At 33.7% G+C, this 18701-nt stretch overlaps 1 long non-coding RNA gene across 1 annotated transcript in view; it reads left to right on the top strand.

The window, feature by feature from the left end:
- The first annotated feature begins 2246 nt into the window (after window positions 1-2246).
- LOC129059085 (uncharacterized) overlaps window positions 2247-18701 on the top strand; it is a 112191-nt gene continuing 95736 nt past the window's right edge. The window contains exons 1-2 of the long non-coding RNA XR_008524775.1: window positions 2247-2304; window positions 17317-17430. This is a non-coding gene — a long non-coding RNA (uncharacterized LOC129059085). The remainder of the gene's footprint in view (window positions 2305-17316; window positions 17431-18701) is intronic.

Genomic DNA, 18701 nt, shown 5'->3' with positions numbered 1-18701 from the left:
AAACCTCATGGTTATGTGGATTGGAAATTGAGGCAGTCCTTGGCTGGCCTATCATCTTCTGCCACATGCGTGGACTGGAATTGCTCAATGACACAGAGTTCTGGCTGACCTAGTCTAGAGGCTGGTGTCTCGGGGGGGAAGGACTGCCTTAGCCAGCCCATTTTTTCTTTTGGCATAATTTTTGGATTTCCCCTCTAGCAAGGTACTTGAATATAGCCATTTAAGACTACGGGAGTGTTCAAGATCTGTAGTGCAAGGTAGTCTATTAAAGCTAATGTCTGGAAACTTGCATTCACTTTTGCCACATTTTATTGATCAAAGCAGACAGTCTCCCTCAGATTCAAGACAAGGAAATACAAACTTCTTCTCTTCTTTATATGAAAATTTTCAATAAATTTATAAATGTTTTTAATTCTGACACAATCACAAAAGTAGATCTCATTTGGTAAATGTTTTAAAGTAAATAGTATAACATTGCAGCTAAATATATGAAGTAAAGAGCTTGATAATTTGAGAACCCGGTGGACTATCAGTAGGGCTATAGCTTAGATAGGCAAAAGGGCCATTAGATAAGGCAGAAGAGACAGACAAGAGTTAGATCATTTAGGATATTAAAGTCAGGATAAGTAAATTAGTAACTAAATATTGCAAAAATGTGATTCTCTAAGTATCACATTTAAATTGGGTGTCTCCAGCAAAAGAAATAATCATCAGGGTAAACAGACAATTCACAGAATGTGAGAAAGTATTTGCAAACTATACATTTGCAAAGGATCCAGAATCCACAAGGAGCTCAAAAAAATCAGCAGAAAAAAAAAATCACATTAAAAAGTGGACAAATGACATGAATAGACAGTTCTTAAGAGAATATTTACAAATGGCCAACAAACATACGAAACAATGATAAACATTGCTAATCTTCTGAGAAATGCCAATAAAAACCACAATAAAATACCCCCTTACCCCTGCAATAATGGCCATTATTAAATATCAGAAGACAACAGATGTCGTGTGGATGTGGTGAAAAGGGAATCCTTCTACATTCCTGGTAGGAATGTAAATTAGTACAACTTCCATGGAAAACAGTATGGAGATAACTCAAAGAACTAAAATTAGATCTACTATTCTATTTAGCAATACTACTACTGGGTATCTATCCAAAGCAAAAGAAGTCCTTATATGAGAAAAACACCTGGGTATGTTTATCACAGCACAATTCACGTTAGCAAAGAAATGGAACAAAACTAAGTGCACATCAGATGAGGGGATAAAAAATGTGGACTTTTACTCAGCCATAAAAAAAATGAAATAATGTCTTCTCCAGCAACTTGGATGGAGTTGGAGATCATTATTCTAAGTGAAGCAACTCAAAAATGGAAAACCAAATACTGTATGTTCTCACTTGGAAGTGGAAGCTAAGCTATGGGTATGCATGGACATACAGAGTGGTGTAATGGACATTGGAAACTCAGAATGGGGGAGGGTGGAAAGGGGTGATGGATTAAAAAAACTACATGTTGAGTCACAATGTATACTACTTGTGTGATGGGTGCACTAAAATCTCATATTTCACCACTATAAAATTAATCCATGTAATCAAAAACCACTTGTACCCCAAAAGCTATTGAAATAAAAACTATATATAAAGTAAATAAACAAATTGGGTGTCTCACCAATTACATTTCTTTCAGAGCATCATTTGCTTGTTTATCAACATGTGCAATATACTAGCAAAATGTATTTTTGTGGTTTTTAAAAAATTTTTGTCTTTTTCTGTGCTTTATCTGTTTGAAAACAATTAATAAAATGGGAGAGAGTGTCAATGTGTTTACCTCTGCCTCTCCAGTGCCTGACATAGTACTGGTAATATAGCGTGTATTCAGTAGATGTTTATTGAATAAATTCTTGTTTGGAATAAATAAAAATTGCCATTTTATTAAAATATTGTACATAAATGCAGAGCAGAGCATCTAAGAACAACTACTGTGAAAAGTTTTAAAGAATTCAGTTGGTCACAAATTCAGTGAAGTCACTATGGCTATTAAGGGATTAGGTGACAAAAAACTGAATAGGATGCATTAAAAATGACAAGGTTAAATAGAGGAGTGATGTTCCAAACATGCCAGTCAGATCACATTGGCAACGTGAGTCCAGCTCTAGTCATATTTTCAGAGGGCTAGAGAATGACATGAGAATATGTAAGTGTGACATATGAAACACTTGAAGGAACTTGGAATGTTCAGCTTGTAAAAGCCTGAGGGACAAATATAATTGATATCTTCAAATGTTGAGCAGCTGTCATATGTAAGATTTTTCCCTCTACTTTTCTCAAGAACTTTGATTAACAATATGTTAAAAATATATGTTACAGTTAAAATAATACTTAAGCAATCAGAATGATTACTCTATAGGAAAAAAAGAATTTAAAATGCTTCTGCCGGTTTTTCTTTAGGTTTTTATAGTTGCTTCTTCCTTTTACACCTGGGATTAGATTTGAAGCTTTCTGGGCATCTTTGGAGTGGTAATTACGTTTGCTTTCAGTCATAAAATGTAGGTCAACTAAATACTCTATTGTCATATTCATTATTTAATACTAAATAAATTAATATTTATTAATATTAATAAAGCAACTATACTGTTTAAAATTGGTAGTGAGGAAAATCATAGTGGACTGTATAGCAGTCATTTCTTGTCAGAGAATACACTCAAGTGAATGAAAAGAAAGCTCTGCAAATTAATTAAAAACAAGAATAATAAATCACAACATCTAAATAGCATAGTTCCCATACTTGTATTTATATACCTACTAAAAACTCATCTCTACATACTCTTTTTTCAAATTTGTTATGATACATATTGTTGTTGAAGAGTTTTGACAGATTTTGAAGATTATTGCAAAGTTTTGCCTGGGCAATTTATTAATTACTATTTTAAGCATCAGATATTTAGAATAGTGTTTATGCATTTTTAATAGTTCCTAAGCTGATTTCTTTCAGTTATATTTCCGGTTTGTCATTCTTTAGGTATTTTTCAATTTATGCCAACAAATTATCAGGAAGAAAATTAATATCAGTAACCAAATTGAATGTTTCAGGTAGTTAATCCTATTGAATTTAAACTCATTTCTTGGTTTATTCATTTTATATATTTTTGTAAAAGCAAAATTTAGCACAAAATAATAAAACTCTCCCAATTTCTTCTACAGAATAATTGAACTTTCTCCAGAACCTATACCTAAACTTAGCTAGGAGAATCTCTTTTTAACTTTGAGATTACCTCTTGTGAGGATCTTAGTGTCTGTAAGTGTCAGGGGATAGGGCAAAGAAAGTGAAGAGTTTGTTCTTATAGTCACTGCTGTATTTCTAAGGTGTGACAATCCTTAGGAATTAATTGAACTTTCAAGAATGAAGCCTGCTTCAATGTTAACCTCTAATAGTGTTAGATTTAGTTCAAAATATAAACCCAACCCTTTAAAATTGGTAAGAAGCTTTTTAAGTATGCTCTTTTGAAAGAATCTTAGTACTTTGCAATTAAATTATAGCAAATCTGGCTAGCACTATACTGTGAAATGTCTTGTCACTGTACCTACATGTAACAAGACTTAAGACATCCAGCTTCTCATATCTCTGCTTCTCTCACCACAAAGCAGAGAGGACATTTACACAGATGCAGTTTTTTTCTAAACTACTTTGTTGTTCTTTTTAGAAATTATTACTAAAATAATGACGAAATTTGTTCACAGTGGTATAATTCATAGTTCATAGTGAAAATAGTAAGTGTAGTTACATGAAATGTGCAATGGTTTAACTGTTTCTTCCAGAACTCATGTTGAAACTTAATCTCCAATGTGGCAATATGGAGAAAGGGACCCGTACAAGGTGATTAGGTCATGAGGGCTCTTCCCTCATGAACAGATTAATCCATTCATGGATTCATGGATTTTAGGGTTAATGGATTATCATGGGAGGGAAACTTGTGGCTTTGTAAGAAGATAAAAAGAGACCTGAGCTAGATGTTAGCACACTCAGCCTCTTCACTATGTGATCTTCTGCATCATATTGGGATGTCACAGAAAGCCCTCAACAACAACAAAGCCTTCACCAGAGGCACTCCCTTCACTTTGGACTTCCCGGTCTATATAACTCTAAAAAATTAATTTATTTTCTTTATAAATTACCAAGTTTTAGGTATTCTGTAATGAGTGACAGAAAATGAACTAAGACAGCATGTGTAATACAATGTGAAGAAGTGTATGAAATATAAAGAATAGACTGAAAGGCAAAATGATTTAGTTGTCCATGTTTTACTAACTAAAGGGAACCTATACTATAATTAAGACAACTTTCTCTCTTCTGTTCCTATTTTATTTTATTTGAGTTCATAAATTTCTCATATCATCTCACTCCATGCTGTGTGAGATCTATTTATTTTTTACTTTTTGATCTTATTACTAGTTTTAATATTTGCTTGTGTCCTTACTCAAAATCTGCCTTAATATTGAGTCAAACACCAATTGATTTCTTGAATAACTTTTGCTCCTCCGCCATGATCATATGGTATTTATATATCAGAAAAATAATTTAAAAATACACAGTGAATGGCTTTAATGCTAAATAATTCCGGCCTTTCCAATTTGAGCACTTTATTCATGAGTTTTCTGAAGTGCCTGAATCTTTCTGACTCCTTCCTTCACATTCGGTGGAGTATGGTGATGGATGTGCCTAGTATTACATCCAAGTTTCCTTCTCCAACCAGCTCCATTATTGGAAAGCAAATATAGATGGCATAAAATTTTAACCTTAAATGAGTATACATCTCAAAAAATGCCTTTTTTAAAAAAAGGAAAATTTATTGATAGTACCTAATATATCTTCATGTTGGCAAGTCTCCATTGTCTCATAAAGGTTCTTAAATACTTTGTTCTTTTATAGCAGTATAGAAAAACACATTTTATATGTTTTGCATATCTCTTTGCCTCTTTTAATCTATAAAATCTCCTCATTTTAAAGCCTTTCTTTAAGGCTGAGCGCGGTGGCTCATGCCTGTAATCCCACCACTTTGGGAGGCTGAGGCGTGTGGATCACCTGAGGTCAAGAGTTTGAGACCAGCCTGCCCAACATGGCAAAACCTCGTCTCTACTAAAAATACAAAAAATTAGCCGGGCATGGTGGCAGGCACCTGTAATCTCAGCTACTTGAGAGGCTGAGGCAGGAGAATCACTTGAACCTGGGAGGCAGATGTTGCAGTGAGCCGAGATTGTGCCAGTCTGGGCGACAAGAGTGAAATTCCGTCTCTAAAAAAAAAGAAAAAAAAAAAGAAAAAAAAAGAAAAAGTATTTCTTTTAAACAAGGAATAATTATTATGTCATTTGTCTTATATAGTTTTTGAGCTAAATTGCATCCCTATGATATCATTTAACATATTCCTCTATTTCCTTTATTTTATATTAATGCATTAAATTGAAGAGCTTGATCAAATTCAACTTTGACTTTTTAGAAATACCTTATGATGCACAATGATGTCTGGTCATCTCTCCTTTTTGCAGTCCTCAGATGTAAAGTTCTGTATCAGCTTTTCACTTAATGTTTCAGCAGTCATTGTAGGTCATTAGCAATAGCCCATTATCTTATTAAGGGCCAAAAAGTGGTGATGGTCCAACATTATTAGTTTTGCTGTGAATATCAGCTGTTATTATTCCATACAAAAGCTTTCTTCGTTAACTATTTGATTACCATTAAATACATTCACAGCCAGGCGCTGTGGATCATGCCTGTAATCCCAGCATTTTTGGAGGTCAAGGCGGGCAGATCTTGAGGTCAGGAGATCGAGACCATCCTGGCTAACACAGTGAAACCCCGTCTCTACTAAAAATACAAAAAATTAGCCTGGCGTGGTGTCAGGTGCCTGTAGTCTCAGCTACTCAGGAGGCTGAGGCAGGAGAATCACTTGAACCAGGGAGGCAGAGGTTGCAGTGAGCCAAGATCACACCACTGCACTCCAGCCTGGGCGACAGAGCAAGACTCTGTCTCAAATAAATAAATAAACAAACAAACAAACAAACATTCACACACTAAAGGAATGATGAATTCTTCAGTGTCTACTCTTACGCATCAGTTTCCAGAATTATGCATTTTTTCCTAAGCAAGCTTCAGTGGTGATCAATGAGATCTTTCAGATTATTACGAACTCATGGGTTTTTAACATTTTTGCGATGTTCATTGTGGTTATATTATTTGATGTTTAAATCATGTTGTTTTAAACTAGTAAAGCCCCTTTACTTTCTTACTGTGAACTTCCAATAGGATTTTTATAGCCTTTGATAGTTTCTTTGTTTTGCAATTTGGTATAAAAATATTTCCAGGCTTACACTGTACGGTTCTTATCACAGGGAAAACCTGTCATTTCTCCAAGAAGATTTGGTTTATTTGACTATGAAGTGGTATTTAGAGACCACAATCTGAATTCTCTTTATCTGGATTTACCATTACTTTTAGATCTTTCCTGTGTACCAGTTAGAAAATATGTATTTTATTGCATAAGAGAAAATAATCACACATAGAGTTTGTACACTAATTGAAATTAAAAATTAACAGTAAAAGATTTCTTTGTCTTTTTTTTTTTACTCTTAGTTCTTACTCTGAAAATCTTCTTTCTTAAGAACGCTAATATAATTGCTTATTTTCTACCTATTTGTCTATCTACATATAAATCTTCAAAATAATAGTACTGATATTATTAGTATTAACATGATCAACAAATGCTGTTTAATATTTTATTTCAGCTCTTTTTTAACCTTGGTATATCCCAGGAAAGATGTACAGTCAAGTCATACATAACAACATCTGAGAAAAATCCCCAACATATCGGCCAGACCAGTCGATGTCACACAGCCTGAGTGGCTGTCTGCGCTTTTTTATCCTTTCTTTCTTTTAACTTTTATTTTAGATTTCGGGGGTACATGTGAAGTTTTGCTATATAGGTAAACTTTTGTTATCAGCATTTGTTGTACAGATTATTTCATCACCCGGATATTAGGCCTATTGTCCAATAGTGATTTTTTTCTGCCCCTTAACCCTCCTCCCACCCTCCACTTGCAAGTAGAGCCCAGTGTTTGTTGTTCTCTTCTTTTCTTTTCTTTTTTTTTTTTTTTTTTTTGAGACGGAGTCTCCCTTTGTCACCCAGGCTGGAGGGCAGTGGTGCGATCTCGGCTCACTGCAAGCTCCGCCTCCCAGGTTCACGCCATTCTCCTGCCTCAGCCTCCCAAGTAGCTGGGACTACAGGTGCCCGCCATCACGCCCAGCTAATTTTTTGTATTTCTTTTTGGAAGAGACGTGGTTTCACCGTGTTAGCCAGGATGGTCTCGATCTCCTGACCTCGTGATCCACCCGCTTCGGCCTCCCAAAGTGCTGGGATTACAGGCGTGAGCCATCGCGCCTGGCCTGTTCTCTTCTTTGTGCTCATGAGCTCTCATCATTTATCTCCCACTTATAAGCGAGAACATGAAATATTTGGCTTTATGTTCCTGCGTTAGTTTGCTAAGGATAATAACCTCCAGTTCCATATACTTTTCTGCAAAAGACATGATCTCATTCTTTTTTATGGCTGCATAGGATTCCATGGTGTATATGTACCATATTTTCCTTATCCAACTTGTCATCGATGGGCATTTAGGTTGACTCTATATCTGTGCTATTGAGAATAGTGCCGCAGTGGACATTTGTGACTGCACTTTCTTTCAAGATTCTCTTGTGCCTTAGGGAAATCATCAGTGTATCATTAGCTTCAATTTCACTGTTGCTGCTACTTCTAAGTGGTTTATTTTTTCCCTAGGTTATTGTCAATGCCTTGTAATTCTTGTGCAGGTCATAAATGTGCAGTGTTTTTAAAGTTATAATTTACATAAAGAAATATTTTTAAAAGCTTTTAAAAAGAAAAAAACGTACAGTCAAATTACCATGTTTTAAGGTAATTCAAAACTATTCTTGCATAGTTAAGTCATCAAATTGATATATAATTTAGTTAGTTTGTTTATTTTTTACTATTTTTTAGGATTGTTTTATTAATTTAAGCTGAATTTTATTTTATAATTATGCAAAATAATTAGAAGGCTCTAAATTGTAATCCATAAGAGAAATTACATACAGAGAAGTGTATTGTTTATTAATTTCCCTTTTTCTGATGTTTCTATGGTGTAAATAATACTTTTCACTAGTTTTTTTGTTTTTACTTATATTTATAAAATAAGAATATTTCTTATATATATGCACAGATGCATATATATTTACATCATTTTATATATACATGTTACCCCCTTTCAGAAACAAAAGGTAGCATAGTAATAACATTAGTCGGCACCTTTAAAATATTTTTTAAAAATTAACTTATAATCATCTAGAAAAATATTTCTCATTCTTTTTAGAGATATATATTACTTCCCTCCACGGATATACCATAGTTTATTAAACCAGTCCCCTGTAGATGAACATTTTTATTATTTACTCTTTTATGGACAAATTGGACAAAAACATATAGCCTTTTGCATATGCCGCTTTAAAATTTTGCCTGGATAGCCTTAAAAGAAGGGTTGCTGTTTTTTTCAGATATTCCAAAATTACTTTTCATAGATGTTGTATATAGAAATATTTTCCTCAGCAGTATATAAATATGTATTTCCCAACAATCTCTCCAATGGATTATATTGCTAATCTGTTAATATGTTGTTTAAAGGGAATTTTTTTGCATCTAGAGTTGAAAATGAATCCTTCTATTAGACAAAATATATTCAAGTCATTGTCTATTCAAGAACTTTAAATAATATTTTTGCCTTTAGAGGCTCAGTGGGTATATGACTTTTAACAGTCATACTGACTTTTGAAAAAGGCTAATCTAATCATTTGGGCATCTTCCAGTAAAATCTCTCTGGGAGGAGTGATAGCTCAAGAAGATATACAGCACAGTAGTTTACTTGACTTCAGAAGGCCTAAAAATTTAAGAAAACTTTTAGGAATAGAGCCTATGCTGTAACCTTGATCCAGCATGAAATCCACATCAGTACTACTCTCTAATTTCCTAGAGTGGAAAACTTTGGATGAACTTCTAGTTACCTCTATTTAAAGGGATAATTAGGGAATAGCCGTCTCCCATAAGTGAACATGAATGAGAGCCTACAGAGTTGGATTATTAGTACTTTTTTAAATATTATCTTTGGGCCTTACTGGTGCCCTCATCACTATAAGGTATGCATGCTATGCTTTACTCAGCTGTGTCATGGCCTATTCCCCTGGGAATCATCTCAGAACAACAGAGTCACTGGAGGGTTAAAGAGTGTGGATGACAGCAGTTAACCACCACAATGCACCTGTCAGATGTCCAGCTGGCTCACATATCACTGAACATAAGGCTGATTGGCTCTCTGCCCAGATATTCTAGTGTATCCTGAATGGTGCCATATTGACAATTATGGATATGCAAAATTGTTCCCACATTTAAGGTTAAGAGCAACTTATTTTGAGCTCATATCTTTATGCAATTTATTTGATGGCATATGGGGTCATTTTGGAGTCTAGTCCCTAGTGGCAAGAGTTGCTGTGGCAACTAACTTGTTCTAAATTGCTGTTGCTGTTTCAATAGTTTAAAAATTAATTATCCTTCTAGATTTCAATGATGATTTTGAATTATTCAGGGAAAATTGGGAAATAATGTAAATTAGCATCTAAGTTATAAAGAATAAATTTATTGGTTAGAGCTGGGGGGACAATGATGGATGATTTCTGCTGAAAACAATAGTGTCTATTTGACAATTATGTGTTGTAAAACAACGTAACAGCATGAAACTAAATAATTAATTTATCCTCCTGTAAACCTTGTAAGGGGATTCCCAAATAAATAATTATCTATTTTCTGATTTCACATTGAAGATAAACTACCGTAATGTGCTATGGTGATCTTTATTTTTTTACAGTCATTCTAGACAGAGTATTTATTTTGTGTATTCATGACAAGGACTCATGTCTTTGAACAGTGTTTTGTAGTTCTCATTGTGGAGATTTTTTTACCTCCTTTGTTAGCTGTATTCCAAGGTATTTGATTCTTTTTATAGCTATTGTGAATGGGACTGCATTTTTTATTTCACTCTCAGCTTGGATGTTGTTGGTATATAGGAATGCTACTGATTTTTGTACATTGATTTTGTATCCTGAAATTTTGCTGAAGTAGTGCATCAAATCAAGAAGCTACTGGACAGAGACTATGGAGTTTTTTAGTTATAGAATCATGTTGTCTGCAAACAGGGATAGTTTGACTTATTGTCTTCTTATTTTGATGTTTTTTATTTCTTTCTCTTGCTTGAGTGCTCTAGCTAGCAGTGGTGAGAGAAGCCATCCTTGTCTTGTTCCAGTTTTCAAGGGGAATGCTTCCAGATTTTGCTCCAATCAGTATGATGTTGGCTGTAGATTGGTCATAGATTATTATTATTATTATCATTACTCTTATTATTTCGAAGTATGTTCTTTCATTTTCTTGTTTGCTAAGAGTTTTTAACATGCAAGCCTGCTGAATTTTGTTGAAAGTCTTTTCTGCGTCTATTGAGATAATTGTGTGGATTTTGTTTTTAGTTCTGTTTATGTGAGGAATCACGTTTATTAATTTTCATATGTTGAACCAACCTTGCATTTCAGGGATAGAAGCTGACTTGATAGTGGTGGATTTGCTTTTTGATGTGCTGCTGGTTTCAATTTGCTAGTTTTTTGTTGAAGATTACTGCATCGATGTTCATGATAGATACTGGTCTAAAGATTTTTTGTTGTTTTTGTGACTCTGCCAGGTCTTAGTGTCAGGATAATGCTGGTCTTATAGAATGAGTTGGGGAGGAGTTCGTCTTCCATTTTTTAAAACAGTTTCAGTAGGAATGATACTGGCCCTCCTTTATAGATATCTGGTAGAATTCAGCTGTGAATCCTTCTGGTCCTAGGCTGTTTTTGGTTGGCAGGCTTTTTATTACTGATTTAATTTTGGAGCTCATTATTGGTCTGCTCAGGAACTCAATTTTTTTCTGGCTGTATGTTCCAGGAATTTATCCATTTCATCTAGGTTTTCTAGCTTGTGTGTATAAAAGTGTTTATAGTAGTCTCTGAGCATTTTTTTTTCTTGTATTTCTGTGGAGTGGGTGGTAATGTCCCTTTTGTCATTTTTGATTGTATTTATTTGGATCTTCTCTCTTTTTTTATCCCTTAGAAATGACACAAACAAATGGAAAAATGTTCCATGCACATGGATAGGAAGAATCAATATCTTTAAATGGCCATACAGTTCAAAGAAATTTAGAGATGCAATGCTATTCCTAAAAACTACCAATGAAATTCTTTACAGAATTAGAAAAACTATTTTAAAATTCATATGGGCTAGGAGCAGTGGCTCAAGCCTGTAATCCCAACACTTTGGAATGCTGAGGTGGAAGGATCACTTGAGCTCAGGAGTTCGAGACTAGACTGGGTAACATAGTGAGAGCCTGTCTCTATGAAAAATCAAAAAATTTATCCAGGCATGATGGTGTGCACCTCTAGTCCCAGCTACTCAGGAAGTGAGGCAGAAGGATCACTTTGAGCCTGGGAGGTTGAGGCTGCAGTGGGCCATGACTGTGCCACTGCTCTCCAGCCTGGGTGACAGAGTGAGACTCTACACCCCCAACCACCCTCAAAAAAAAAAAAAATCACATGGAACAAAAAAAGAGCCAGAATAGCCAAGGCAAATACAAGCAAAAAGAAAAAAATCTGGAGGTATCATGTTACCTGACTTCAAACTCTACTGCAAGTCTACAGTAACCAAAACAGCATGGTACTAGTACAAAAACATACACATAGATCAACGGAACAGAATAGATAGCTCAGAAATAATGCTGCACACTTACAACCATCTGATAACCATCTGATGTTCAACAAAGTCAACAAAAAACAAGTAATGAGGAAAGGACTTCCTGTTCAATAAATGGTCTGGGAAAACTGCCTAGCCATATGAAGAAGATTGAATCTGGAACCCTGCCTTACATCATATGCAAAAACTAATTCAAGATTGATTAAAGATGTAGTTGTAAAACCTAAAATTATAAAAACCCTGAAAGATAACCTAGGAAATGCCATATTGTACAATTCTGGACATAGGCCCTGACAAATATTTCTGGACAAATATGCAAAAAGCAATTGCAACAAAGACAAAAATTGATTAATGGGACCTAATTAAATGGAAGAGCTTCTGTACAGCAAAAGAAACTATCAACGGAGTAAACAGACGGCTACCAGCATGGGAGGAAAAGTTTGCAAACTGTGCATTCCATAAAGGTCTAACATCCAGAATCTATAAGGAACTTAAATGAACAAATATAAAACAAACAGCCCCATTAAAAAAGTGGGCAAGGAACATGAACAAACACATTTAGAAAGAAGAGATACATGTGATAAACAAGCATATGAAAAAATGTTCAATATTACTAATCATTAGAGAAATGCAAATCAAAACCACAATGAAATACCATGTCGCACAAGTTAGAATGGCTATAACTAAAAAGTAAAAACATAACAGATGCTGGCAAGGTTGCAGAGAAAAGGGGAGGCTTATACACTGCTAACGGGAATGTAAATTAGTTCAACCTTTGTGGAAAGCAGTGGGGCAACTTCTTAAAGAACTTAGAATTACCACTTGACCCAGCAATCCCATTACTGGGAATATTAATCATTTTACCATAAAGACACATTCATGTGTATATTCACCACATCATTATTCACAATAGCAAAGACATGGAATCAACCTAAATGCCCATCAACGGTAGACTGGATACAAAATGTGGTACATATACATCAGGAAATACTGTGCAGCCATAAAAAAAACAATGAGATCATGTCCTTTGCAGCAACATGGATGGAGCTGGAGGTCATCATCCTAAGCAAACTAACACAGAAACAGAAAATCAAATACTGCATGTTCTCACTTATACTTGAGAACTAAACATTGAGAACACATGAACATAAAGAAGGAACCAGCAAACACTGGAGTACACGTGAGGCTGGAGTGTGGGACGAGGGAGAGAATAAAAAACTACCTAAGCAGTAATATGCTTATTACCTGGGTGACAAAATAATCTGTATACCAACCCCGGTGACATGCAATTTATCTATATAACAAACTTGCATATGTACTGCTGAACCTGAAATAAAAGTTTAACAGTAATAATAACAAAATAAATGCTACATACTGCCAAAAAACTTCTTATCCACTTAAAAACTACGCAATTAATTTAATTTATTTTTTTCTAACAACAATTTTCTGCTACATTGTCCCTTGTGTCAGAAAATTCTTGTACTTTGGGACATACTGAGAGTAGATTTATTGAGTGAATAAATCCCTCTTTGAAAGAAAGTCCAGATATTTCTTAGGTTTTACTTAAATGAGTAAAGGGGATTTTTATTTTTTAACCATTCTTCAACCATTATCCAGATAAAATTCTTGTTAAATTAATTGTTGAAATTATTCTTAACTTTTCCAGGTCAGTTGTTAACTTGGGTAATATTATGTTGATAAAAATTTGATGACTGAAATAAATTTTCAGGAAATTTTCACATACCTTTGTATTATCTTCTTCAATATCTTGTCATTATTCAAAGAGCTTTTGTCATTTTACTATGAGCAATAATGAACTCATAATATCTAAAATGACTCATTTTATTTTGTTTTATATCACTTCTTCTAATAATATCTTAGTCTAAAAGATTACTTCAGTTGATTCAGAGTTCTTACAAATTTTATTAATGTTCTATTATTATTTTTAGTTATACATGCATTTTCCCAAATTTGCTTTATCTCCACTTCAATATGGGGTATTTATACTCCTTGTTCATTTGCTACTAGTTGTGAAGATGCTACCTGCTGCTGACTTCAAATGAATCCTTGATTATTCACTAAATCTTGTGGAATATTTAGCTCTACTAAACACTTTTAAAAAAGCACACGGAAACTCCAAAATAAAGACACTTTCAAATAACTTACAAAATGAAGGCTGTTATTATGGCTATAGGTTAATTTGTCTCTAATGCTTCTGTTTCTATTCTTCCCAGTCTTGTAGAACCACATTTAACTAAACTTTATCTTGGACCTGGGGCTTCAATTTAGGTATGCTTTTCCACTCATTGCTGTTTGAAAGTTAATTTATTTCTCACTACCAAAAATTCAAATTGTTTTTCTTTTCTCTAATTCTTATTTTTTTCAAATATTCTTTAAAAACAAATTTCTTTAAAATCTCATTTTTCTAAAACCAAACTTTCTAATCGTCCTCCATTCTGATTTTATTTCATATTACTTCTTATTAACATGTAGATACTTTTAAGCCAGCCTTGCTAATTTTGTATTGCTTATAAAAGTTTTTAAATTTTTAAATGAACATATTGTGCATCTCAAACCAAATTGCATATTTCTGTATTTTTCATTCCATATCTTTAACTATTATAAATGGATTCAGCATACTGATTAACTGTAATTATTCATAATGTATTGTTGATAGAGTTGAAGTCCTTAATTTTGTATGTACCAAAGGTAAAATATTGAGAAAAGATATGTAAAACAATGCATGTGAGAGTAATCATATATTATCTTTTCTCTCTTGGACTATAAAAATATATATGAGACATTGATGAAAGAAACACTCAGTATGATAAAGTGAAGGCAGATCCCCAAATTCTTCACCCCAACTTGAATCCACATCCTTATCATTGCCTCAATTTTGAGATACTGTATTTCTCCACTTTTTGACTTTTGGACTTTGGCCTATGGCATGAGGCAGTAATGACAGTGTGGTGGTGATGGACCAAAAGAGGTCTCATGTGATTCTACTCTCTCTGTGTCTTTCTCTTGCCATGAGAACAACACACCCTGGCTAGTCTATTGGTCCACTGTGGATCTACTTTATGATAAATAAACGGATGAACTTGGTTTCGTCCTGGTTTACCATGTACCATGTCACCTAGAAGTTGCTAGACTAATAGAACATTGGCATGGACTCCTAAAGTACAACTAAGACATTGGCTTGGTGATTAAACCCTGAACAATTTCAAGACTCTTTGAGCCTATGGCTATCTTATGGTACTGAGTTATGTTTGTTAGGTAGAATGCAGGTGTCTCAGAACCAGGTAATCAAAGAAGTACCCATTTGGATAATTTCTATAGTTATGTGCCTACTGGACTAGAGGTTCAGGTTTTCATGGAGGAGCAAGTATATTAATGGACAGAATAAACATCACACTAAAACGAAAGGCTGCCACCTGATCATTTGTGTTCTTTATTTCAGCAGACCAGCAGGACAAGAAAGGTCTTATTAGTCCTGATTAATAATGAAGAAATAGTTGTTACAATCTGTTGAAGGCAGTAAAGTATACCTGGAAGTTGAGAGAGTCACTTTGAAGCCATGTATTGTTTCTATATCCATAATTGTGATTTGACAATTGCGCCAATCAGACCTAGCAAGAGCGTGGTAGCAGATTCCGACCTCTTTAGGAATATAGATTTAAGTTACTTCACATTGCAAGCAACACAAATCAGCAAATATTCTGGTCAGGCATGAAGAGCATCAAGATAATCGGCAGAAGAGGAATATGATGAATATTAGTTATTGTCTCAGGATTATACACTGCAGTATGGATTTAGCTTGGCACACTAATACTTGTTTTAAGTCCTTTCTTCATAACATTGTCACTGCACACCACCTTTAACAAGCAGTTACAGGTTGAAATGGATTTAGTATGGTGCATGAGTAGATTTGATCTGTGGCCACTTCAACAGAAAATACATTGTGTTCACCTTCATCCGCTTTCTCATCCTGTATCTGTGCAAGTAGCCCAGAACTCCAAATGCAGAACCTGCATCTCTGTCTAAGGGCTTCTGCTCTCAGACAAGCTCTGCCCATGGGTGCAGCAGGCCAAAAGTGTCAACCGTCTCAGGTTCCCTCAGGAGGGATCCTCAGCCAACAATGGAAAGTGCAAAAATATCTCAGATCTTTTGCCCCCCTGTGTCATTTCAGTGAGGCATTTATACTACTCTGGCTTTCAGAGTTCCCCAGCATGATCAACGTCAGGTTTCCCACATGATAACATACTTGAATATGTGCCTTTAATTAGCTGCCTTCCCTCTCCTTTTACTCTCCCATTCCCTATTGTCTCCAGGGATTACCTACCCAATAAATTGTTGTGTTCAAACCTCATCTCAAACCAAGATACAAATCTAAAACACATATTTACCATTGTCTCCCATAGAAACATATAACATTGTATTTTTACCTTATAATCTGGTATCAGTATTTTGTATATTATTTTAACATGTGTACATAATTTCATAATTGTATCCTCTCAAGAACTATAAGTTATACCCTAGTATTTACAGGACCAGTAAAGAAACCAGCTCCAAATTGCAAACTTAATGACATAATGCAATGCAATAATGGAAGAAACAGATACAGAAATAAGTTTCGCTGGTTCTTGATTTGGATTCTCTCAATTATGTTTTTTTGCCAATTCCTATGTTAATAAAAAAGCCTGATGCTTACTTGCACATTCACTTTGAACTGTTAAGAGACAGCATGTGCTATATGTATTATAAGTGGTTCTAATCATGTAAAAGCTGTTCTGAAGAGAGAAGGAATTGTAATTTTATTTTTGAAAATGAAATTATCCCTGTATTTAAAGAGGCATAGATTGGGATTTACATATAACCTTAGTGCATGAAGGAATAAAATGAATAAGAGTTTTAAAGTCTTCAAGTAAGTATCTTGAGCAAAGTCTTCAATAGAAGGAGACTAACAAAGATAAATAATAATCATGCATTATACTTACAAAGAACATCGTAAACTAGGAGGTATTTTCACCCAGATTCTTGAGCCTCACAATGACTCTTGAAGTGAACAGTATAACAGTATAATGGCCATCTTCTGTAGTGAAGCATTCAGACTCCAAGTTGTCAAGTGGGTTATTCATTACTAAATGTATTTAGAAAGTGCTAAGGTCAAAACTACCAATTAAATTATAAAAAACTAGAACACTCTTTTATAAACCAACACTACGTATAAATAAAGCATGAATTAGAGGAAATCCAATGCTTTGTATTTAACGTCTACCTCTGTAAACATTCTTATTCCTTAATTAGAAATTTTACTGAAGAAATGAGATCAAATAGCTTTGCATAGAAAAAAAAACTTGTTTGGTGCTTTGGATAGTATTTATATTGCAAACACTACATGGGATTAAATATAAGAAAATGGGTATTAATCTGTATTCTCATTTTTAGTTCCCAAACAGAGAGTGAAATATGAGTTTCATGTCAGTTAGTATGAGTGAAACTTATCTGGAAAAGAGAAATTACTAACTTTCAACTCAGGACTCTCAATTCTACTATTTGTAAGTAAGCAATTAATTATGTATCCTAACAATCTATATGATGCACTATAATTAATGTTCAAATTTATTTCTGATTGAATTGACTAACATCACTTCATGAAAAGCCAATTCAATCTATGCAAAAAGTGAAAATGTTTTATCAGTAGGCAACTTCATTTTTAAAATCATAAGTGATAATTAGATAACTTACTTTCAAAGATAAAATATTAGGTTTAAAGCAGAACAAAAATTCGTATATATGGTATGAGATCACAGATTTTCATAAAGATCATTATCTATTATACTTTTTTATCTCTGAAATTAAGTAGTGTTCATGAAGTGCATCGTAAAAGTTATAAAGTAAATTACAATAAAAATATTTAAATATTTTTAACTAGTGTTTTATGAAATGAATTACATTTGTTTTAATCATAAAAATAAAACAATCTTAAAAGCTGTAAATATAGGTATATTTAATTCACTGTTTATTGATATTTGAAAAAATGGCTATTTCAGTCACTAATTTAATTACAAGGTAAGAATATTAACTTCAGAAAATAGATTACTTACCTGTTTGTCAGGGTGCATTTAATTCCTAGCTCAATTTCAGCTTATAAATTCAGCAAAAAAATATTATATCATTCCACTTTTCCAATTTACAGAATGACAATTGTATAAATAATTCCTTTAGTTTGAGAATGTGTTCAATTCTCAGTAATTTTTAATTCAAGAGGACTTTACAAACATGCATTTGAAATTAAAATGCCATTTTGCAACAATTTCAGTATTTTTGTTGTAAAATACATTTTTAATAAATGCATAATTCTTTCACACTTGTATTACTAAATACAGTATTTGCACAGCTCAATAAGTGACATCATACCTATGCATTGTTCCTAAGTAAATTTCTATAACCCTATTATATTTGTACATTTATACCACATATAAATAATTTTTTAGGCTTGAAACTGAAATCATTAGCACTTATCCTGAATGCAGCTGTTTCTAATAATGAGTACAAAATTTAAAAATTTAGACAGTAGTAGTCAGACATAGTGTTTGAATTAAACATCAGATATTTGTTGAATAGTTTCCACAAGCTCCGTTTTGTTTTGATAAAGCATGGACATTGAATTAGGAAATAAGTTTGAATTTTATTCTTGCTGCTCGCTCAGTAACCAATCTGGGGGAAGCTTCTTAGAAGTCTTTTAGATTCAGTCTTTTTTTTTTTTTTTCTTTTTGGAATGTAAAACATCGGAACATCTAATTCATAGGATTTTTTTTTAATAAATAAAT

The sequence above is a fragment of the Pongo abelii genome, chromosome 3 (assembly GCF_028885655.2).
Source record: "Pongo abelii isolate AG06213 chromosome 3, NHGRI_mPonAbe1-v2.0_pri, whole genome shotgun sequence".
Lineage (NCBI taxonomy): Eukaryota > Metazoa > Chordata > Mammalia > Primates > Hominidae > Pongo > Pongo abelii.
Note: the sequence above shows the minus strand (reverse complement) of the source record. Positions and strands in the feature narration are given on the sequence as shown.